General features: G+C 31.5%; 1 protein-coding gene across 20 annotated transcripts in view; it reads right to left on the bottom strand.

Moving 5' to 3' along the window:
- The window catches only part of LOC145245781 (SMAD family member 4-like), a 474,109-nt gene that overhangs the window by 432,410 nt on the left and 16,347 nt on the right, over nt 1-25,352 (bottom strand). The window contains exon 1 of one of the 20 annotated variants that reach the window (XM_080107424.1): nt 4,231-4,447. The exons of 17 other annotated variants lie outside the window; for them this stretch is intronic. The gene's annotated coding sequence lies outside the window, so the exon portion shown is untranslated. Of the gene's footprint in view, nt 1-4,230; nt 4,448-25,352 lie in introns of those variants that run through there. 2 more of the 20 variants (XM_080107399.1, XM_080107418.1) reach the window with 2 other exon arrangements.

Consider the following 25,352-nt stretch of genomic DNA (forward strand, 5'->3'; position numbering starts at 1 on the left):
CAGAGCTTACATGCAAAGTGAGGGTAGAGGGGCACAAAAGAATCCAAAGTTTCCTTTAAACTCCAGTTAGAAATTACTTTCTATTTAATAGGTATGTACAAAATGAATATCGATGTTCAAAATCGATATTTTTACATCTCCTTTTAGTTAAAAATTCAATAAAAAAATTTTAAAAAATCAGAAAATTAACCAATTTTAATGAAATTTTCAGTCTTTATCAAATAATGATCATGGAATATAAGGAGCACATTTTTATTTGAATCTTAGTGGAGATGTATTATTTTGTTGAAAAAAAAATTAAAAAAAAAAAATAAATAAAAAAAAAACACCTTTAAAGTTATGGTTTTCAGTAGTAAAAAAATGAATGAATTTTTGCTTTTTTTTTATATGAAAATAAAAAGCATCTTAAATTGTAACAATAAAAAAGAAATTTCTTTTTCAGAAACGTGACGAAAAAAAAAGCCCCTTAAGTCTGCATTAATGAATTCAATATAAATAAGAAAAATTAATTTCTCGAACTACTAATATTATAATTGAATTAAGAAATGTTTATTTAATATTTTCACAAAAAAATTAGGATTGCAAAATTATTTAAAAAAATTTTTTTTTTTTTTTTTTTTTTTTTTTTTTTAACATTTTTCACATATGCAAGATTCTAATAGTTTCTTTGCCTGAATGAACGTGTAACTTTCAGCATAACATAATTTTTGCATTTGGAAAAATAAAACGGTCAAAAAAATTCAAAAATAATAACACAGAAAAATAATTTAAAAAATGGTGAAAATTATACAAACGTTAACGATAGGAATGTACGGATGCGCGGTTGGGGAAAAATGGAAAAGCAGTACTCGCTACCTCCCTCTAACTACCTGACTTTTCCAAACAGCCTTTGACTTTGACATTTTTGGCTTCCATAGAATCCATGCGGAGACGATTTCGTTTGTTTTTGTTTGTGCAAAGCCAGAATCTCTTGCTTTTTGTGGGCTAATTAAGCTATTTTTGTACAAACGAGTCGTTTCTTTTTTTAATTTAATATTTTATTTATTTTAAAATTTGAAATAGTCCCAGAAAACTAATATTTATCTTTCAAGTGATTTTTACGATGAATTTATTTAATTTCAAAATTTAGCTGAACTTGTCACTTTCCGAATGTCGCCGTGAAAACATTTTTCATTATAACTTTTTTAATCTTTCAAATACGATTAAAAAAAAAAAAAAAGTATTCGGAAACCTACAAAGACCGGCTTTCAAAACTATGATTGCCCGTATCTACTATTTAACAAAGCGATTTTGAAATCTTAAAACTAAATTCTGCTTTGAATCAAAGTTTAAATCAAAGTATAAAAGAACCATTAATATTTAAAAGTGCCCCCCCTCATATTCTGTGCAGATTCCCGTTTGACACGGTACACCTTAAGATCAGAGGTTACATCGGTCGAAATGTGAAAATAAGAATCAAGATGAGTACAGTAATCGAAAGCATCCAAATAATACGTTTTCTCAACAAGTTTTAAAATGTATGAAAAAATAAAACTGAACGCATATATCGAGTACAACCATAAAAAGTTGCATAGTAAGCAGTTAGTGTGAAGGTTCATTGGGTACTCTATTCATGGAAGATTTTGAGGGGGAGAGTAAAAGAATGGAAGCGGTGCCGTCATAAATTCCTCACCCCTCAAAAAGAAAACGAAAATTAGGTATTAATAAGATTATATATATATATATATATATATATATATATATATATATATATATATATATATATATATATATATATATATATATATATAGGAGGTGGAAGAGTAAAGGAAGATGGAACAAAACAAATGAGCAGGGTGGGTGAATAAGAAAGGAAAGAAAGAAAATGCAAAACAGTAAAAAAAAAAAAGTTGGAACAAGAACTAGAGGGGATGGGGGGGGGGGGTAAACCGAGAAGAGAACAAACCAAGGAAATTAAAAAAACATCAAGCATAAAAAGGAACATTTGTGCTATGTAGAGATTTTTGATGGCGCCATTGCCAACAAAAAACAAGTTTCATTTGTCCATTTTTTTTTTTTCACACACACAATGATTAGACTGCAACTGTAAATATATAGGTATGGGTAAATAGCAGGCAGGGAATGAGGGGAAACTATGTTCAGTTTGACAAATTGCATTTATATAAATGTAAATTGTTCCCAGTTCGAGAAGGAGTTCTCCTTGAACGGAGACGGCTTGCGTTGCCCGGATTTTTTTTTTTTTTTTTTTTTTTTTTTTTTTTTTACCATTTTTCTCATAGGGAGCGGGGTCATTTTCATTTGAAAGTTTTGAAATAAATGTAATTTTTTGTGTTTTTAAATGAACATTTTTTTTTTCTTTAATGGCAAATTAATCAACTAATTATGCTTAACCATATTTTTGCATTTAATTTCGTTCGCATTTGTGTAAAAACGTTTACTATTTATGACAGAGTTATTTTGTGTTTTTCTATATACAAATTTAAAAATGCAAAAGTATTTTTTCGGGATGGGAGTGAATTAAAATTATAATTCACACACTTCAAAATATAACGCATGAAAAAAAAAAAAAATGACTCAATTGCATCGAAATGTGTGCGAAAACAACAGTTTTCAACAGTTCTATTTCAGAACCTATGTCGGAATTTCAAAATTAAATGAACCAGCCCGACAAGCATAGAGTCAACTATTTAAAACTAACAAGGTCATGGATAACTTTTTTTTTTCTTTGTAACACGCACCGCTCTCTCAATTGCTCCAATATAACAAATTTAAAAAATAAATTACTTTTTGCCCTAGTTTTTGAAACAACTAACATACCAGTATGAATTCTTTTTTTAACCTTTCTTCTCCTTGTACTAATTTTGTCCCCGATGATCCTAAGGCAAGAAATATTTTTTATTTATGTTCAGCAAAGTTCCACTGAATTCGATAGTGTAAGGTTTGCAAGTATATCTCTTGTAATTCTGACTTTTTAGCCGATCAATCACATGAGACTTGCCTTTAATAACAAGATTCTAAAAGTCAGAAATTTGGAGAGCGGAGGAAAACAAGACAAAACCAAAAAAAAAAAAAAAAACACTTAAATCGAAAATTTACTCAAATTAATCAACTATGCATTTTTTTTTTTTTTTTTTCTTTTTGTACGAGTGACTCATGGAAGTTAATCATTGGAAGTTTGTGTGAAGTGGGGGAAGGGCGAGAGAAATAAATTCGAGTAAGGAACATTACGTGTAAATAAAAGGGGCTTCGAACAAGAATCATGTTGCGTACAAAAGAGTGTCAAAAATACGGTGTGGACGCAGGATGGTTAGCACCCTTTAAAGAAAGATTTAAAAAATAAAATAAAATAGACTCGATCAGATTAATGAATTTTATTTTTATTTTCATATTAAACATTGTCAAATTTTTTTATAAGACTGTGATAATGCATGCATTGCAATGCATGCGAAAATGACTTTCCTTGGTTACGATCTTAAAAGACAATATTTTCATATACTTTATTTAACCTTTAATTATTTTCGGCACTACTACAGTTTACCGCCCAAAATGGAGACGCCATTTTTCGGGCACCTGTTATCAGAATCAGTATTTTAAACTATGAAGCAGGAAATAAATAACAAAAACTAGATAATGATTACTTCCGGAAAGAATCAATTATTACGTGCCCCAGCGTAGTATAAACACCCCAACCTCTCCATGTTAAGAACGGCTTTCGGAATAAACACTCCCAACCTCGAAAGCCATTCTTAACATTGGGGAGGTTGGAAGGGGGGAGTATACTATGCTGGGGCAGGTCATCGTTCTTTCCGGAAGTAATTATGTAGTTTAATTGTTTTGTTATTTATTTAATGCTTCGTTCATACTTTAAAATACTGTTTTTTCCCCTCTTGGACTGACGACAGGTGCCCCCCCCCCAAAAAAAAAGGCGTCTCCATTTTCGGCGATAAACTGTAGTAGTAGAAGTAGTAGTAGTAGTAGTAGTAGTAGTACCTAATACATTTATTCATTCATAGATTTAAAATGGCTGACATGCATTTGCTGGTGACACCCGTATTCTAAAATAAACGTGAAATAAAAATCATTTCTGGTTTGATTAAAGGAAAAATGTCGAACATTATTTTAGCTTCATAAACCTAAGAAAAACAATTTTCGCGCGCGTCCCTATTGTAGAAAAGAACCCGTTAAAATATTACACACGTGTTTACAGTGTACAACATATTTATAACTAACCTTATAAACAACTGTTAGTGAAGCAAGCTTCGATCTCTTTAGAGCTTCCTGCTTTTGTAACATTGAGCCAAACCAAACGTGATAAATACAAATTAGAGAGACTAATGAATGAGAAAGGAGAGGGAATTTTTTTTTCTTTTTTACGTCAGAGGCAATATGCGCGCACGTAAGAGCGAATTTCAGCACCGTCAGTGCGTGAGAGAAACGGTGCGTGTGTGCGCGTGTGGCGTCGTATTGTCGGAAGGAAAGTCGGTCAAGCCAGTACCATCGTCGCCAACGATGCCATCCTCTTCCAATCCCAATCTATTCTCATCGCTTAAGTTGAAAGGGGGAAATAATACATAAAAATACGGAGAAGAAATGGAAAATATCGGCAATATTGGGGGATTAAATAATTCCTTTCTTTTTCTAGCGTGTTTTAATACAAACTTGAGTTTTTATTTGGATTATTCAAACTATTATTCTCATCTTATATTCACATTGCAGTTTTCTAAGCGTCTTTTTTTTTTCTTTTCTTTTTTTTGCATACTCCAGATAATTAGGGATAACAGAAAATTAACTACTCTATCAAATTATGCATGACCGAAGGAGGACTGAGAACAATCTATAATCGTGATAGGTCCAGTTCAAAATTCCGTCCAGGTTCCAGAGTTCGAAAAGATGCACCTGGAGAAGGCCATGGTTAAAGCCTTGTGAATATAACAATCAAAATTAGAAAACTCCGAATGATCCAAATTATCAATCATGTATATATATTAAATATTCAGAAACAAAACAGAAACGCAAATCAAATCTTTATGTATTAAAAGTTTTAAAAAATGCATGAATACCAATTAAATGCTTATAGCTTTATAGCAACTTTCAACTATTAATTTAATGACCAAAGGATAATTCAGTAAATAAAAATATCAAAGTAAAAACATTCCAATTCGTGCCAGGTGGGTATAGCTAGTTTAATGAGATACAAAAACGCAAAGTTTTCATCATCTTTTTCCACGAAATTAAACGACTCAAAAATATGTTCATTCAATCCAATGAACATACGGCCATTTTCGATATAGATGGATGTACGCGGAATCAACTTTATTTAAATCGAAAAACATTGTTTTGAAAGTGGGGGGGGGGGTGATGTTTCATATTGAAAACTTTTTTTTTTTTTTTTTTTTACTTATTTAAATTGAGGAAAACAACAATTCGGCGTTTCTAAGAATTTATTTATTCTACAGTTGCTAGTTGTTGAAATTCGTTCAATTCTATTTTTGTTGTCATTACAAAGAACCTACAACTAAAACATTTCAATAGGTTCTCTGGTGCTGACGTCAAATCAGTAACTTCATTCATCTACTTTGGCAGCAATGTGACTCCCACAAAAGCTGACGTTAACGCGAAAATTGTTAAAGCTTGACGGCTGAATGTTGTATGGAAACCCGCTCTGTCTGAGACTTCTTCCAAGCAACCTTCAACCCGGTATCATCTATAGCTCTCGATTCTGGACACTCAAAAAATAAAACATGAAAATGAAAAAAAAAATTTTTTAATTTTATATTTCATTTAGATATTTTCACAAAGTAAATCAATTTTGAAAACCAAAAGAGGGGAAAAAAGAAAGTTTTACAAAAGCCAACAAAACAAAACAAAACAAAAAATAGCGGGGGGGGGAGAACAATTGAAATCTTTTTTTCTTTTTCTTTTTTAAAGCTTCTTGTATCAAGTGGTTTCATATTTTATTTTAAGCGATTTTCATTAAAAAAAAAAATTTTTTTGTAATTCACAAAATAAAGACACTTTAGTTAATTTGACTTAATTCATAGTCAGTGCTTTGAGCAAATAGTAAACCTGGCGTCAGCTAAAGATGATCTCTCTCTGTGCACACAGGTCCAAATCCTATACGATTTTTTTTTAAGCTTCCTAATTCCACAGATGAACTATTTCCTTTAACAAAGAAATATTGCACATGGAAACACGAGTGTTCATTAAAAAGAATCATTTTAAATAAATCTAAAATATATTCCATTGCTCAATTATACATACACCAGATAACCCTAGTTCAAGGTCACAAGGTTCAATGAAATTATTAATTGTAACATGGGTTTCGGCATTAATTCCAAATTATTTATGTACTAAAATCATGATTTATGTCTTACTTTAATAAAACAATACTTAACAAATATACTGGTTATTAGTTTAATAAAAATATTAAAACATCTTCAACAATATTAAAACATCTTCAACAATATTAAAACATCTTCAAATATTAAAACATCTTCAACAATATTAAGTACGGGCAGATAACTTTAGTTAATTCTGGCTTAGGAAATATATCTTGTCTAACATCAATAATAAATCCAGAATCCATACACGTTAACTAGGGAATTACCCTGAAAGACAGGATACATTTTGAAGTCGGAACCTTTCTCTCACAGATGTGATGTTGCTAGTCTCAGTCTTGTTTTTATAAATACTATTATAGAATGTGTGTGTGTGTGTGTTTGTTTTTAAATTGTCTGGTCTATTCCCTGCTCCCTTTGTTCCAGATCGTTTGCCGTTAATCTAGTGGTCTCCATCAATTCACGGTTTTCTTACCTCATGCTAAAATGTTTTCCTATTCTAGTAGATTCTTTCTAAGAACTCCAAACTTGTGGAATTCTTCCTGATGATCGTTTTTCTCCTACTTATAGCTTTGGTCTTTTTAAGACAAAGATCAATAAGTATCTCCTACCTTTGCAATAATCATCTCTATTCTTGTTAGCTCTTTACATCAAGTGGCTTTACGCCTTGTCTGAAGCGATTTCCATTAGAAAAAAGAAGTTAGCAACTCCTACTTAATTTTGATGAAGGAGAAATATCGCCATGTACTGCTCCATTGAATTTAGTGTTTCTTATAATAACTAGTATCAGTTAATAAGTGTTAAGTATTGTTTGTATTCAAGAAATTAACAAATCTTGATTTCAATAAAAAAATTGTTTGGGAATAAGGAAAAAACCCATTTCACTGTAAATATTTAGCTAACCTATATTAGGAAATTCTCCAGGAGAAGGTTATGCAGAACTGAATTTTATTTAGTTTATTTGTTATGCTACGTATCCTTGCCGACTCGAGATTATACTCAAGATGAGAACAGTAGTTTGAATAATCCAAATTATCAATCATCCTCTCAAAATATTTTAAATGATACTTTGAGAAATTTATATATATATATATATATATATATATATATATATATATATATATATATATATATATATATATATATATTATTATTCCGATTATTTAAAAATCAGAATATTTAACTGTAGAGTTTTTTTTTTTTATTTCAGATTACCTTCAAAATCAATTAATACATGCATATAATTTCCAAAATATACACTTGTGAGATGATATAGATTTTAATTTTACTGGTAGTTTAAAATCAATAAATATTTTTTTCATAATTTCCAGCAATGGAAAATAAAGTTTTAAAACAAATAAATAAATAAAATTATAAGAAGAGTTTCTGGCATCGGAAATTAGGCAAAATTTTTTCCGACTTTGATATTGATTCAGATTATCCCAAAAAGTTCTGATTTTTAGGATTCCCGATTCCAATTAATTATTCCAACACACAGGCACATTTATAACTTAACAGTATTTAGCTTTTTCTATCTTGATAAGTTCTGCTTTGTTAAAGATATACTCTTTGACAATCTAATTGTGTGTGTGAAATTTATATATATATATATATATATATATATTGAGACGATTAATCAGAAAAATCTTAGCCTTTTTAAGTTTCAGATAATTTTGTGCCTATTTTCCATTGCTAGAAATAATGATAAAATCATAAATATTGATTGATTTTAAATTATTAGGAAAACTGAAATCTATAGATAACTCTTCAGAACTGTATTTTTACGTTTACAAAAATATATGCACATATTTCATTGGTTTTTACTGTAATAAAAAAAAAAAAAAAAAAAAATTTAAATTAAAAAAAAAAAAAAAAAAAAAACGATCGATAGATAGATCCTACTAGTTCTTTATCTTTATTTCGACCTGTATACCCAAGAAAATATTGTTTTTGAAAAAAAGAAAACACACAGAAGTACCAATGAATCCAAGTCTTCGAGAGGGGGGGGTCTTTTTTTTTTCTTTTTTTTTTTATAGTCACATGCCTATTTGCACCTGATGAAGTAGTGCATGTCTTCCCCCAAGCAAAAACCTAGATAAATGAAAGAATTGTAGAATTAAACTAACTGCAGCAGGCGATGCCGGGTAGTTGTACTAGTGTACTACAGTTACTAATAGCTTCCATAATTGTAGCAATTTACTTATTTAAAAAGAATCTATTTCCCCCTCCTCTTCCTCTCCATCAGCCTCGTCAACCGAAGTATGCCAGCAATAGTATAAAGTCAACAATACAGTAGCACTTAGCGATATAAAAAGCAAGGCATGTTTGCTTATTAAGTAGCAAGGAAGTTATGAATGAAATTTTAAGTATGTCATTTAATATCTCGAGATGTGGATAAAACATAATACTATAGAAAGAGTAGGTCACGATTGTGAGTCTCAGCTGAATGACGACAACAGCGGGAAGTGATAGTCTTTTTGTTTTGTTTTTTAATTTTGTTATCTTTTTTTTTTTTTTTTTTTTTTAGATTGATATGCTCACATCTCTAGGAATGGTGATGGAGTATTGTTTGTTTGTTTGTCAGTCATGCTTAAGTTTCAAATAGCATTTTCCTTATTTTAACTATACATAGATGCATTTCATTTTAGTAGCATTCCAGCATCCTTATAAGCAGGTGTCTGTCAGTCATCCACAGTCAGCTTTACATTTTCATGCGTCCATGTTGAAGTTTGAATGGATTCGTTTTAAGACTATTCTTGTTGTGTAAATGAATTTGATTAATTAAAAATAGTCATTAGAAATAAATGCAATGATTTTCATATAATTATCAAGCCTAGGTGCACAATAATGTTAACATAGATCATTTTGAACGGCAAATAGATGTAAGTCAAGATGAAGAAAGAAAGATCCAGGCACAAATTTCTGCAAAAATTGCATATTCTTATGTTTTCTGATATTCTAATTTTTGGATTGATTCTCCAGGGATGTCGTTAGATTTAAGTGGGAGGTGGTTGTAAGGCAAGTGGAATTGACTGAAATAAATTTTAATAAAATTATAGTTTTTAAGCCCCTACCCTCACCTCAAAAACAGCTTGCATTTTCAAAGATCAACAAGACCACCTGTGCATTTTCTCCCTGGACCCCTTATTAAAATGTCAATTATTTTCTGTAATTTTCAAGTTAGGAAAACAAAAAGCAAGTATAACGTATTTCTGTTTTTATAAATGTCAACTGCGAACGGTAACCCCATGATAATGGTGTACCTACTACGATTAAAATGAAAATACTTCTCCAAACACCCTGCATAATGTTTTTTCAGAGTATATGTAGTTATGTAGAAAAGAAGGGGAGAAGGTCTATGTCTAAAGCCCTAGAAGTTTGTGAGCAAACAGATAAACATGAACAACTGAAATTAGCAACACATTCCCAGCATTGTCTGGGAATATTTACTGTACGTTTTCCTTTTTTACTAGTCACAAATTAAGGAGGATGGGGGGGGGGACACTGATGGTTAATCTCCAATGTCTGTTTATAAAAATTGAAGTTATGAAATTTTCAACTACAGAATTCAGTTTTATGGCAGCAAATAAAGAAATTGCTTTTTTTTTTTCATTACTCAAATTAATATTTTGTTAATTCTAGTGATTTTCAAAAGAAATTGGGTTTTTTTTCAAGTTCTGTCACCTGGTGTTTACAAAGGTTTTGCCCGGAGCTGTCATCTGCAAAATGAAACTAATTTTGCTTTTTTCTTCTTTTTTTTTAAATATTTTTTTTCAAGTCTTTTTTTTTTTTTTTGTAAATCAACGAACAAACAAAAACTTTAGGTTATTAATTTTTCTGTTTGAAAAAAATAATTTCATTTTGCAGATGACAGCGTTGGACAAAACCTTTGTAAACACTGGGTGATGGAACTTGAAAATTGTAAAGAATTTCTTAAGACACTTTTTTTTAGTGGATTTGGGTTTTTGACAATTTTAAATTTGGAGAGATCATTCATCTATGCTAAAAATACTTCTGCCACGCTAGTATCTTTTGATTTGCCGAATTTGGGGAAAGAATGGGATGAAAAATTTTAAATGTTTTACAGAAACTAGAAAACTAGCTTAAAAAAAAAAAAAAAAAAAGATTTAAGATAGAGAAAATGCTTGATTAAAAAAAGCTAACAAAAATAAATCTTATATTTATCAAATCTTCCACACGTGACGATATAGATCCAGATGAGATTCAACCTGAATGATAAAAACGTAGTTTTTGTTTGAAGCTTTGCTATTAATCATTAAAATCCTGCCTTTAAAAAGAAAATATTTGGAAGGAATTAGATGGAAGAAAAACGGACATTTAGTCTTTATCATCAATTATATAATTAGTAATCAAACAATATGCAAAGCCCACTGAAATCGTACTACCGATCATAACGTTTTTGCATTAATAAAATTAGGATGAATGAAAAGTTAGTTTTGACAAAAAATAATATCTGTATAGAATTTCTAATTTATTTCTATGAAACTAAAATTGTTTAAAGTTTTGTAATCCAAAATTTATATATACATATATATACACACACACACACACACACACACACACACACACACGGTGAGCCAAAAATAGATGGACAGCATTTTGAATAGATTTATGTATCAGTTATATTAATGCAATTCTTTATCATAACTATAACCCCAACCTGTCTACCTACGCTTGACTCGTGTGTGTGTGCATATATATATATATATATATATATATATATATATATGGTAAATATGAAGAATTACTCCGCCCTCGAAAATTCCTTTAAAATTACCACTTTTGTAGGTTTTCAGGGTCGCTGAAAACGAAAATAACGTTTTAAATTACGGCAAACGAGTAGTTTCCAAGATATGAAGAAATGTTAGTTTTTAAAAAAGTGGGGGTCACTTTTCTATAATAAGGCATAGCTTCCAAATTCTAAATGTATGGACTGTCTGAGAGGGATATCGCGAGGTTGATATGATTTGCTATTGTTTGGTATTTATGTTATATTATTCACACAGATGAGCTGCCCATACTGGTTTCAATTATACCAGTCATCATAGGTGCAACTGGGCTTATGAAAAAGAACTTTAAAAAGTACATAGCAAGCATACCCGGTGAACCAAGTGCAAGTGAAATACAAACGATTGCACTGAAAGGGACGGCTAGAATCCTGAAAAGATCTCTTGGTTGGACTCACTAAAATAGGGGTAAATGTCAGACATCTGGTTGGATGTCCCATCCCCTAGAAGAAAAAGTTTAAGAAAAATGAAAAAAAAAAGAGAGAATAAAAATAAAAACCTATATAGAAAATTATATACAAAAATATCAGAATCGACCGAAACAATTGTATGTTTGTATGGTAAATAAACTGAATCTTTTGTGGATGAGCATAAAAAGGAGGAGTCCCAGTAAAGCAGTATATATATATATATATATATATAATATTTATAGCCCTAGTATTGCACTATCGAGCTTTCTAAATGAACTTCTTATTATTAATGTCTATATTTGGATACAATATTATCTGGAAAATACTAATTTAAGCCACCAATTTAGAAATTTAGCAAAAAAAAAGTCTAAGATTGGCAGTTAAGCATAAGTTTGAAATCCATGTATATAAATTGAAAGTTAATTTAATCTAACAGTATTTAATGAATATCTAATTTTTATTCATTAAATGGAATTGAATCACAATTTTTTTTTTTTTTAATTATTACTGAAAAGTAAAAACCTCAAACTAAGGATCCCCCTTCCATACATGCAAGCTTAAAAGTTTTTCATGGTTTTTATGGTTTCATCTTGTATATTCTTTACATATGTAAACAAATGTCTAATCTGGAGAAGATTTACTCGGCTACCAATATTATTGCAGGTGTGAGATTTTAGAAAATCACAATAATATGCAAAAACTGCACCTAAGTTTTGTGCATATGTGCCTATTTTAATACTGGGTTTGGTGTGTGAGGATATATACACCCTACATACATTCGTTTTTTGCTACCCAGAAGCAACCACCTGAAAGAGAAGACAAAATTCTACCAACAGAGATAGTTAAGTTCGTTTTTTTTTCTTTTTGCAAAAAGAAAAAAGAATTTTCAGTTTCATATGAATAATAGAAACTACAGATCTATTTTTTTGTCAGCTAAACGAAAAGCTTTCAAATTTAGATGTAAAGTTTTCTAGAAACACTTGTATTATTAGTACAAGGAACTTAATCGTTCCTTGTACTAATTGTAAAAACATAAATATTTGATTTTTTTTTTTTTTTGTATTAAAATGAGTAATATATCCCCAAAATTTATTTGTTTACATTCCAGTTTAAATTTTCAAACGGGAATAGGAGCGAAATACTAAAAATGGATTCGTTTCATTTATACATACACAAAATTAAAAAAAAAAAAAAAAAAAAAAGTGGGGGCTGAAAGGAGTTTCAACAACTGTTTACACCCTTACAGTATTTATCTGGACCTGAAATACATACACAGACTTAAGAAAATTACATAACTATGAAATAAATATTTACTTGAAATATTTTAGAACAGTTCTTTATGGGGATGGGTGAGGTATAGTTTTTAAAAAGGCCTAGACTCCTCCCCCCCCTTAATATCTAAAAATATTTACTGCTATTTTTCAAGCAAATAAAATCGATTTTCCAAAGAACACTATTCTTGCATTACCTTTTGCCAATTTAGTTTAATAAAATATTTCTTTAAATAAAAATTAAAATCATTATGTAATTAAATCCTTCATAATTTAGCCATGTTGGTATTTTAAAAAAAGTTGAAGATAGTTGAAAAAATTTTTTTTAAATAGTGTTCTTTAGAACACATATTTAGAAAGGAAAAATTTTAGAGAGAAAAGGTGGCTTATCTCCTATTTTAAAAGAAAGTGCATAGTTGCGAAATCCTCCCCAAATATGGGATTAAGATCTACTTTTGCTATTTATCCATTGTTACTAAATTTTTCTACCATGCCCACACGTAACATTTTAAATGGGGTCTGTGAGTCAAAATGGAGTATCGTCATGGTTGAATACAGGAAACTTAAGGTAGCTTCTCTCAGAAGGCAAGGCACCTTTTACCTACATGTCAATCTGACGTCATGCTGTCATGTTCACTGGCCTCCTTCTCTAGGTAGCCATGGTATGATTCCCATCTAGAGATCATCCTTGAAGAGGGCATAGCTAGTCGGGATTGCCGAGGAGTTGAAATTCCATCCCGGTTCCCAAACTAAAAGAAGCTTGGTGATTATATTGACTAAAACGTTGTGAATATAAAACAGATGAGAATAATAATCAAATTCATAATATATCTACAAATTATGAATTTCCATAAAATTTCAAAACATTTGTGGAAACACTACTTTTTTTCATGGCTTAAAATTTTTTTTTTTTTTTTTCCCCTGCAATTTGTTTTAGGTTTAATTACAGTTTTTAGCAACTGTTAAAAAATTAATTAATTTTTTTTTGGTTTACAATCACGTTTTGTACACACATTATCAATCATTGTCGAATTGTTTTTTATTATTATTATTGAGGATTCATGGCTCAGTTTCAGTTTTTTTTTTTTTTTTTTTTAAAAACATTGAAAAAATAAATAAAATATCAAGATTTTTTTTTATATCTCCTGGAGAAAAACCCCTCCCTGGTTTCCTGCCACATTGGTTTTTTTTTTCCTGGCTAGGCGTGGCTAAGTAGGACCTAATTGGCCAGTGTTTTTGCTCTTAGACTTTCCCATTGCCCCAGGTTCCATATTGTCCCTCTAGACCAGGGGTTCTCAACCGTAGTCTATGGAATATTTCTGGAGGTCCACAAGCAAAATATAAAAAATTGGGAATTCACAATGATATTATGGTGGTCCATAAAGAAAACAAACTCCTAATGGTTTTTATTATTGAAAACTTAATTTCTACTGCAATTTTGGTTTGTAGTGAAAAAAGCTGAAGTAGACATTAAAATGAATATTTTAATGTATTTTCTAGATTTCAAAACATTTCCATAAATTGCTTTTAAAGCAATAAAAACAAGAAGCATGCATGGTCCCCCGTGAGTGCACAGTGAATGAGGCATAAAAAAATGACCACGTTCAGCATTGCCCACCCCTCCTTCATTTAGCTCCAAAAGTCCCCAGGGGACAAAGGTTTCAGTTTTAGGCCTTAAGTTCAACGATTTGACCTTTGAGAACTCTACCAAACTCCTCCGCCAATTTTGGGTCTAAACACTTGAAATTTTAGATATAGGTTACTTAGACATGGATCTAACTTAACTTGATTTGAGCCCAAAACAATAAATGATATGGGGTAATAATAGGGGTCAAACTTTTTAAAAATTTGCCCTCTTCGGTCTACCAAATTACTAAAGACAATTTCTGGTCTAAACATTTGAAATTTTACATAAAGGGTATTCAGAGATAGGGCAAGCTTTTTAATCAGTTTGGGTAAAAAATTTGAGCTACAAATATATAAATCTATGTATGTTTGCATGTCTGCCTAAAACTTGACAGAGGCGACGGATTTTCACAAGATCAGTATCGTTTTGAAGCTCAACCCTTCAGACGACATACCAAAATATTGGCTAAAAACATTAATTTCTTCCCCCTCAACTGGGCACTTTTCTACAGTGAGGGATTGCTTTTTTCGCTGATATTTTCAAAAGGCATCCCCTCTTTTCTATTGTCTAGCCTTAATTTAAACCTACGTCACTTCCGGTTTGGCGGTGGTCATAACAGCAAAGACGTCACGTTTTTTTCACGTTCTTTTCCTCTTTTGCGATACAGGTTTGAGCCTGCCTTCTTACTGCCACTTTTTTTTTTCTCTCAACACACCTCCAAACACCCAGGCAATGCCAGGTTGAAATACTAGTATATATATATATATATATATATATGAGGTGATCATTTCTTTTATTTTCTTGCTTAATAGTTACTCAATTTAAATTTAATTATGCTTTTATTTTAATCTTTAAAAAAATGAGTTACAATCGACTTTATGGAAATTTTAGCCTTTTTTTCTTTTACTAAGAGAATTGCTCAAATTAATTGATTATTCTTTAAAGAAAAAGAAAACTCGCTCTGACATCCACTCTCTCTGTACGTAACTGCACCAATATACCAAACTGGTATTTTTAAGTCGTTCCATTTAGTAGTATAATCCGATTTCTTTTCTGTTAGAAAAAAATGTGTTTTTGACAATTTGTAGTAGTCATTGTAGTCGTGCGAGTGTATGGCATAAAGGAGGATATAACATCATTCATCACAGGTATAGAGAGATTGGATTCAAGAGAAAGAGTAAAACAAAAAATCTCTGGCCTGAATCTTCTCAAATGATTTACAAAACGGAAAATATAAAATGAACGCATCATAAGCACACAAAATAAAAACTGAGGGTGCGAGGATAATGCAAATTCCTTACAATTAAAAAAAAAAAAAAGGGGGGGGGTGATATTCCAACAGAAGACAAACATATACAAAATGTGTGTGTGCGTGTGTGAGAGAGAGAGAGAGGAGTGATAGAAACCACAAAACCTGTATCCGTGGATACATACCCCCCCCCCCGAGTGAAGAACGTTAGTCATGGAAATTATGATTTTCACTTAGCATTAAGGCAATAATTATTCCGTAAAAAAAGTATTTTCGGTTATACAAAATATAAATAAATGAATACGTTCATTTACACAAGATATACTAGCGTTTCCCGGTCATAAAATACACTGAAAATATTTTAATTTATGCACATTTATTATAGAGTGAAAAAAAAATGACTTGGATGCTATTAGCTAGAATCATAACCAAGGCATTTAGCTATGTAGCCTTATTCATTACCATCTGACCTAAATCCATACGCATACAAAAACTTTAAAAAATAAGGTTGCTTAATCTATAAAATGTATATTTGCGCATGAGTGCAGCAAAAACTAAGGCGACTTACGCCTGCCAAGTTTCAATTTTTTTTTTTTTTCAATTTCAACCATTTAGCAGCTACTTTTACTGAATAAAAACCAAATTGAATTTTTTCCACAGGTCCAAATCCCTTAAGCTTCAAGTTTGCAGGCCAAAATGTAACAAGTTTGGTAGAGACTGCTCCTCAGACAAGGTCACATATACATACATACATACATACATACATATATATATATATATATGCATAAGAGACAAAACAGCTATAATCTAAATTCCAAGATATTATCTTATTTCAACTTGTCAAACCGTCCACTCTTGACAGTTATGTTTCATAGCACAAAAACAACCATAATTGTTAATTTTGAATAATTCATTAACATAACTATGATTGTTTCTGCACTACGAAACAGATATTGTCAAGAGTATTGACATGTTCAAAGAATAAATGGTAAGATGAATAACATTGTGGAATTTAGAATATAGCTGTTTTGTCATCTATATGTATATGCTCTGTAGTTACATTGAGCTTCATAAATAAAAGGATTGGTATAAATAAAGGGTGAAATATAATTGAATAAACATTTTCCCAAAAATTTCTTCTAGTTCTATTTAGCTCAACTGATAAAGCACCATACACCAACCACTGGCGGTCCCAATTTTGTGTCTGAATAAACACATTTACATATATTAGCAGGGCTACCCAGTGTTGACGTGAATATTTATATAAAATAATGCCCTATCCATTGATTTTCCTGTTTACAGGATGGAACAATAAAATTGTTGCCCTAAAAAAAGATATGATTCCATTTCTGTTTGATAAAAACCAGGGTTTTTTTTTTGTTGTTGCAGACCATCAACTAGTTGGCCAGTTGTGTACAAATTCCAAGAGCGATAGGAGGCTCCTATCATGTCTTAAAGTGATACAATGTTCAACGAGCAAGATTGGAGATGTACCGCTGTACAACTCATGCTCTCTACCGATCCAAGTTATGACAACAGGACCATTGCCAGCACCCTCAAAATGCAAATCCAGGCAGTTCAACACTTGAGGGCACAGCTTAATGATGTCTCTGGCCACATTTATGATCTTTGGTGTGGTTTCAAGTGAGGGCCACATCATTCCACCTCATATCTTCAAAGTCAGCTTGAAAGTCAACAAGTGTACCTGTATGTGCTGAAGAGTGTGGTGATCCCCTGGTGTAATCAGGTGGCCACTGGTAGATCATGGGTGCTGCAGCAGGACTACATCGACCCACAAGTCCAAAGAGATCCAGGCTTGGCTTTAGAAGGAGTGTTACGACTTTGTGCCCTTCTCCCACTGCCCCCTCCTACCCCGACCTGAACCCATTGGACTACTCCATTTCGTCATACACAGAACATCATCAACATGACCTCCCACAACACTAAAGCCAGCCTGATTGCCATCATCCACCGGTGCTTGTGGAAAAGGCATGCTTCCAGTTCTGGACCCATATCAAGGTGGTGATTGAGGCTGAAGAGGTCAGCTCTATTACATAATCAAGTTACCTGAAATGATTTTTTTAATAAAAGTTTAAAAATAAAGCTATAGTGTTTTCTTCAGGGCAACACTTATCGTTCCACCCTATCCAATCACGTCAATCATTTAGAATGAAACTAACCTTGCCATTACACTCAACTTATTTTTATGTAAACCATATTCTGTACAAACAAAATAAACAGTAATTTGAAAAATAAATTGTCTTCTAAATACAAAACAGTAAAAACACTAAGTTATTACAGGTCATTAATTTCGTACTCATTTTCTTTTTCTTCAACTAATAGAATATTAAAATAGCCGAGTTGTTTATGAAGAACCGGAAATGCATCGTTTCAGTGCTTTATGCATTTTTGGATCCAAATAAATATGTTTTCAACAAAATGAAGAAATAAATAAAAAAATATTTTTTTTAAATGGATGCTACAAATTCCTGATTAAAGCAGAGACCTTTAAATCTTCAGTCTGACGCTCTACCATTTGGGCTTTTAACGCTTGGCTAATTATCATGTAATTAGTATCAGTGATCTTAGTACTGACAGTTGCTGCTGCTGCTGCTGCTGCTGCTGTTATGTAGATCATTATTGAAAAGTGCGTCCATATTTTTTAATCTTTCAGGAAAGGTTAATTATTTTTTGAAAAAGAAAACTGAATCAAAATACATCTTTCGTATTTGGATTCTTCGGATTACTGTTCTCATATTGAGTGTCATTTTCACATTTTGGTCGATGTAACCTCTGACCGTCTTCAGGTGTATTCTGCTGAACATGGAATTTTGGACAGTATTCCAAATGGAATTCTATTCACTTCACGGGATTAGCATGCTCTCATTCTGTCAGCCATGACAGTCATTTGCAGTTGTATTTTTCAGTCACCCACACTGAGAATGCAATCTTCAGGAAAATATCACTTTTACAATTGATTTTTTCCAAGTATGCTAACCACTGAACCGTGGGTCCTTGTGGATAGTTCTAGTACAAATTTTGGGAACCTTAAACCCATTTTATTTCTAGTTGTAAATATTACTATTTCTTATTTCTGTATATATATATATATATATATATATTGTTTATTCCTGAGTTTGGCAAGATACACCTGAAGAAGATCGGAGGTTACATCAAGCAAAATGTGAAAATGACACCCCAAATGAGAACAGTAGTCCGAAGAATCCAAATAATATGAATAACCAATAATCATCTCAAAAATTCAGAAACGTTAAATACATTTTTGTTCTTAAACTAATGTCCCAGAAAAAAAAAAAAAAAAAACGAATCAGAATCAAACATTAATTTGGCAAGAAAAATGCTATCAGTCACAATGATTAGAGAAAGACACTAGCTTTACTTTATTATATAGAATATTAAATATACAGTGATGGATATAAAACATAACTAAATATGGAGAATAATATAATTTAGATATGATGAAATTTAAATCTTTTTTTTTTTTTTAGTACTTTTTATTATTAAAAACAAGCTGTATTTATCTGGCATTGCCCGGTATAGAGCCTAGAGAACAATAATACATTAATCATATCCTATTTCAGGATATACAACACTTCCATTTAATTCTGTTACTATCCATAAGAATATGCATTCTGGTGAATTTAGTTTTGTAATGAGATATTAACATTTTTTTCTTTTTTTAATCCATGACATTTGATTTCAACAACATTTGTTGAATTAAAAAAAAAAAAAAAAATATTCATGTACAGGTCATGTAGTGGAGATGAAAACAGACACACAAAGTTGTTTTAATACAGAGATCAAATTAAAAAAAAAAAAAAAAAAAAAAATTTATTTTTGTCGTTGATTGGTGTTTTTTATAGTTCTGATTTAAACAAAAAAAAAAAATAAATAAAATAATTTTTATCTTCAGAAACACATCCTTGACATACACCTGCAAAGTTTAATTCTAAAAGCTTCAAAATACTTTCCTATTTCCTACAGGTAGAGAAATCAGAAAAAAATTAAAAAAAAAAAAAAATGTTTGGCAGTTAGGTTTTATAGTGCCCATGGAAAGTTGGAAAGTTATTCTGATACCTTTAAACTGGCAGAAACTAATTCATTGCTAGAATTAAAGTTTGTGAGATAAAGTCAAGTATCATGGTTTATTTGTGCACTTATTTTTTCATGGAAATTGCCCGAGACAAGGCATCAAGACACTTGATGTAAAGAGCTAACAAGACCGAAGGATGAACAAAGACAGGAGATGTCTATTTACCTTAGTTTTGAAAAGACCAAAGAAGAGAAAGAGTCAGCAGCAAGAGAGTTCCACAAGACTGTAGTTCTTGGAAAGAGGCTACTGGAATAAAAAGCTGTATTACAATGTGTCAAAACAAAGAATTGATGGAAACCACTAGACAAATGCGTCAAACGAGCTGGAAGAAAGGCAGTAGAGAATAGATCAGACAATTGTAAAGAACACATGCCATAATAGTATTTATAAAAAAAAAAAAAAAACTAGCAACATCACGTCTATGAAAGAGAGGTTGTAGTAAAGAAGTGGGGTCAATCAAATTACAGATACATTTCTGCAATTTATCAATAGTCCAAATATGACAACAGTATTCCACACATGGTCTGATAGTAAATTCGTAGAGATAGAGAATTAACGTCAGGAGTGAAAAAGTGTTTAGAGCGATAGAGAGAACCGATTTTATGAGAATCAGAAAGAGCAATGGATTTAATATATGAACTCCAAGAAAGATTTGATGAGAAAGAAGACCAAGAAGTTCTAGAGTCAATTTTTTATCGATAGCAGAGTTATCCTGGAAAAACGAAAAGGAACACGCCCATGATTGAAAGCCATAAAATCATAGAAAGTCTTTCTCATCTAAAAAATAACTGGTCTATGTACATAAATATAAGACAAAATTTACTGGTGACGCTTTAGGTTGTTATCTATAAAAAAAAATATACTACACCGTATGCCTCTCATTTTCTTTCAATATATGTATCTTAGCATCAAGACATGACCTTTCAATTCCTTGCATACGTGCTCCGACGTTATGATCGATAATTTTGCTGATGCTTTACAGAACAATGACGGAAAATTTAGTTGGTCCAAATTAGCATAAGCTCTCCATTTGTCAGAATAGGTTACCGAGCCTTCAGCAACTTTTCGTCAATTATCTGAAGTGCCATGCAGTCTCTTTGAATACCAAGGTTACGGTTCCAGGTTCGGTAACCAAATATTTGTTCATATATTGAGGGGAGGGGGAGAGAGATCTGGAGATTTCACTTAGTTCTTAAATATCATTCAGCAGCATTAGGGTGTTTATACTAGTGAAGGCTAATTTAATGACAGATCTTTATAAAAAAAAAAAAAAAAAAAAAAAAAAAAAAAAAAAAAAAAAAGAAGTTTAGTGAGTGACTTAATAGTACAGGTCACTTGCCTGCATAGGCCAAGTATCACAGCCATAATGATGCAGACGAGGGCTTGGGAAATCAGAATCTACCAGGCCCTCGTCCACACTAATTTATGTTATGACCATGAGACTTAACCTGTGTGCGCAAATGGCCTTCGTAAACTAAGTATTCGACCATCACTGCCTATGCTGCATTATTCATATTCACTCGTAACAGTTTATCCCGAACAGTACAATTCATACTTTCTGCAGGATCCACTCCCCTTAAAAATCTCTTCCTGGGCGCCTTTGGCCACGTCTTTCAATGACACCCAAAGGACTTCATCTGTGAAGTCATCAATCCAGCTCCACTACCAGGCTGGAAGAAATGTTGCGGTGGCCAACTCAAAACCTGGCTCAAGTCAGTGAAGCAGAATTCTGAACTACTCTGGGCCTATGGCTGGAACCACAAATGGCTTGCACTCATAATGGAAGCAGCCTTGAATTGCCATGCCTAGTCAATCAATGTTTGGGACGTGATGAACTTGTTGAAAAAAGCTGGCCCAACAAAACTAGGGTGAATGCAACAACTGTGACCATGACTCAATAGCATACTTCTTGGCAAACCCAAGGTAAAAATACTAGTACAGGATACGTTTATCTCAGGTTATGATGTGGAATACAATGTTTTTCTGGCTCTTAGTTACGGTATTTGCCCCGCTTTACGGTGTTATTTATAATATTATTTGATTATATGCATGTATATTATATACTGTACTCTATTTTGTTACTAATTTTTAATATGTACTGTATAATATTTTGTTTAGGTTCCACCATACTATAGTTTCACCTTACGATCCCAACCCCGAAACGAATTAATGCCGTGTCATGGGGTTCTACTGTACACTGGACAGTACTGCTAACTCGACACATTCCTAGTTCAACCACCTAAATGATTTAAAGTGAAATGAGTTTCGATATTCTGATTGGCTCTTAGTAAGATAAAAAGACAAGAACTATTAAAACACTGTTATAGATAGGTTTATCACACACGTGAAACATCAAAATGAAAAATGTCTGAAAACTATAGTCACTACCTTTATAAACAAGTCTGGGAAGAGACTACCCAAGGAAGGCTAAGTTTTTAATTTTCTTAGTTTCTTAAGTTTGTAATTTTCTAGTTAAAAAAAAAAAGGTTTATTAACTTTTATTAATGAAAATGACGTAATCCTGCATGGTTTTCATTTCGGCTTTTAATAAGCACAATGAAATTTTCTAGAGCTTACTTTTTTTTTTATTATTAAAACATATTGATTGGGCATAATACGCAAACCCCTTACCCTCTTTTTACTTCAGTTGCACAAAAAAAAAAAAAAAAAAAAAAAGCTTTGCATTCTTTAATAGTTGAAGGTAGAAATGAAATTACAGATATGTCAATTAGACAGAGCATTAAACTTTATATTTCTAGTTCATAAAATTTAAATTAAGTATATATGTATCATTTCATGTATCTACAGAAAATTTTATAAGGAAATATTATGTATCTATTTCCAATATTTCCTTCAACAGTGCTGCATATACAAGTAGAGCTAGGTAGTATGTTATGAAAATATATTTATGATAATTAAGCTACATAGACGCTTCTGCATAGCATAATTGCCACATATCATTATATAATTATTCATTTATACCTACAGACACTAGTGTTTCACACTTATACAATCATCACTGTAGGGTAATGATTCATGTCAATCATAAGATTCAAACTCAGCCACGAAAACTTTGCTCCATTAGCCGAGCCTCTACCACAGGGCCACCAAATAATTGCCAGAAGAATGAAGGATATTAAGAACTATTAAACATCAAATTCAGGCGAATACAATGACAATCTAGAGTGTTCACACAAGCAGAAGTCGTGAACATTGCATAGATGCTAGTTGACCGTCTTAGTTTAATTCCACACACACATATTTTATATATGAATAAATGCAAGTATTTTTCCAAATATCCTAAGCATATTAGCATCAAAGCTGCCAACACTTGTTTAATTCAATCATACATAATATTTTAAAGTATAGTATACAATAGTAATCTATAAATACCCATAAAATAGGTACTTCTAGTTTGCATTTTTATTTTATAAACTAAATACATGAGTATTTTTTAAGGGAAATAATTCACATGAAAACTTCCGGTTTCATTTCTAATGGTATTAATAAAATGTCTTATGTTGCTGTGATGTTGAGAACAGATATAACACTTTGAAATATTTATTTGCAAAAAACAGAAAAACGATTTAACTGGAAATCTATTACATTATCTTTAAATTGAAGTGGGTAGTGTAGTATTGGTTCTGTTGCCATAACACTGTCCTACATATTAGATTCTCCCTTGGGGGGAGGGTGCTTTTGTCAGGAGATAATTTCTAAGCGATTAGCTTTTTATGTTCTGGGAGTGGGGGTCTGTTCGGGGCAATCTAACAATTACGCTCCCAAAATTAAGACGGCGGAAATGAGTACAGTTGATGAAAATACGGAAGTCGCTGAGCATGAAACGAAATACGAAACCATATAGAAATATTTTATTTCAAAATTTTTTTGTTTTAACACGTTATCATGAGATAAAAATAAACTTTCATTTTTTAAAATTTCTTTAATTTTTTTTTAATATTTAAAATGTATTTAAATGGCAATATTTTATTTTAAAAAAATTACTTAACATTTCTTCTTTTACGACGAAACAATAAAAATAACTAAGATAATTTACTTAAAGAAATGTAAACAATACGTTTTTATTATTATTTCCGGATAAGGTAAGTGTTAAAACTGAAATAATTTTTTTAAATATTTCTATATGGTTTCGTATTTCGTTTCATGCTTAGTGACTTCCGTTCCGTATTTACATCAACTGTATCCATTTCCGCCGTCTTAATTTTGGGAACGCAATTGTTAGAAATTGTCCTGTTCTACAATAGAAGGTATTACCTCCCCCCTTTAGAGGTAGTGTAGTATATATTCATGCTTTATCATACCATCCTCCTACTCCCCACGCATCCAAATTCTGATTACAATACAGCTCCTTGCCTAAAATAAAATAAAATAAATAAAAAAATTAAATAAAAATAAACCCTATCATATTCCTAAGAACTAAATAGTGACATGCATTTTTGTTTGCATGACGGAATCCATTATCACAAGTGTTATACTCAAAAAGTCATAAAACACGTGGGAGAGATATGTTAAATATTTCCTAACTGGAGGCTTCCATAGCCTGCAATTGTAAACCACTTGGTTGTTGCTGCTGCTAAATCATGATTCAACGTACGATGACGAAACAGTGGAAAGAAGCCACACATCTCAATAAAAACAAACAAAAATGCAGATTGTATATTATTAGTCGATCTAAATATAAATCGTTCACATGGTTAGTAAAACGTAGAAATAACAATAACCGAGCAAATAACATACGTGGTTGGAGTTCTTTAAAACATTCTCTAAACTGTTGTAGGAAGAAGGGAGACTGGGAAACCGGTGCCATGAGCGTGCACTTGTTTGCAAGTCGAACTCATCTTCTTCAGACAACAGCAGAGGAGGAGGAGCGCATGAGAAAATTTTTGTTTATTTTTCTTTTTTGTTTTAGCACGAACACATATGAAATATTTTACTTTAAAAAATTTTTAATAGTAAAAATAAATAATTCATCAAACTACGGCTTCAAAATTACATAGGAATTTCGAAAGATAACGATACAAGGCCGCCATTTGTATATATTATTAACAGATGAGCTGTATTTACCCGGCGTGGTTCGGATGGAAGGCTTGGACCCCCCCCCTCCTCCAAGAAAGTCATTTATGTACATTATATATAGTAATCAACTTTTCAAAAATTTATTTAGTATAAATAAATTTAAAATAATTTTAATTGTATTTATCAAAGTTACGTAAAAAAACCGGGTTTTGGTTTGATCGTTTTATTTATGCAAAGATAAATGCAAGACATGCGTTTACATCGTACCCTTCGATTTTTTTTTTTTTTTTTTTTTTTTTGACTTGCGGAATTGTCTGGCTTGAATTAAGAATTAACAGACAAAATTGTCAAGTATAATAGACACTGTTCAATTGTGCTGAGTAAAAGAACAAGGATTTCCTTGCACGTGTGTTTACTGGTCCTCAATAAAATATATAATTTTCTCAAAAGAAAAAATAGCATTTTTACTACGAACAGAATTCCTTTGCGCGCCTTGTG

Source organism: Euprymna scolopes, chromosome 23 (assembly GCF_053919585.1).
Source record: "Euprymna scolopes isolate OS-2025 chromosome 23, ASM5391958v1, whole genome shotgun sequence".
In the NCBI taxonomy this organism is placed as follows: Eukaryota; Metazoa; Mollusca; class Cephalopoda; order Sepiida; family Sepiolidae; genus Euprymna; species Euprymna scolopes.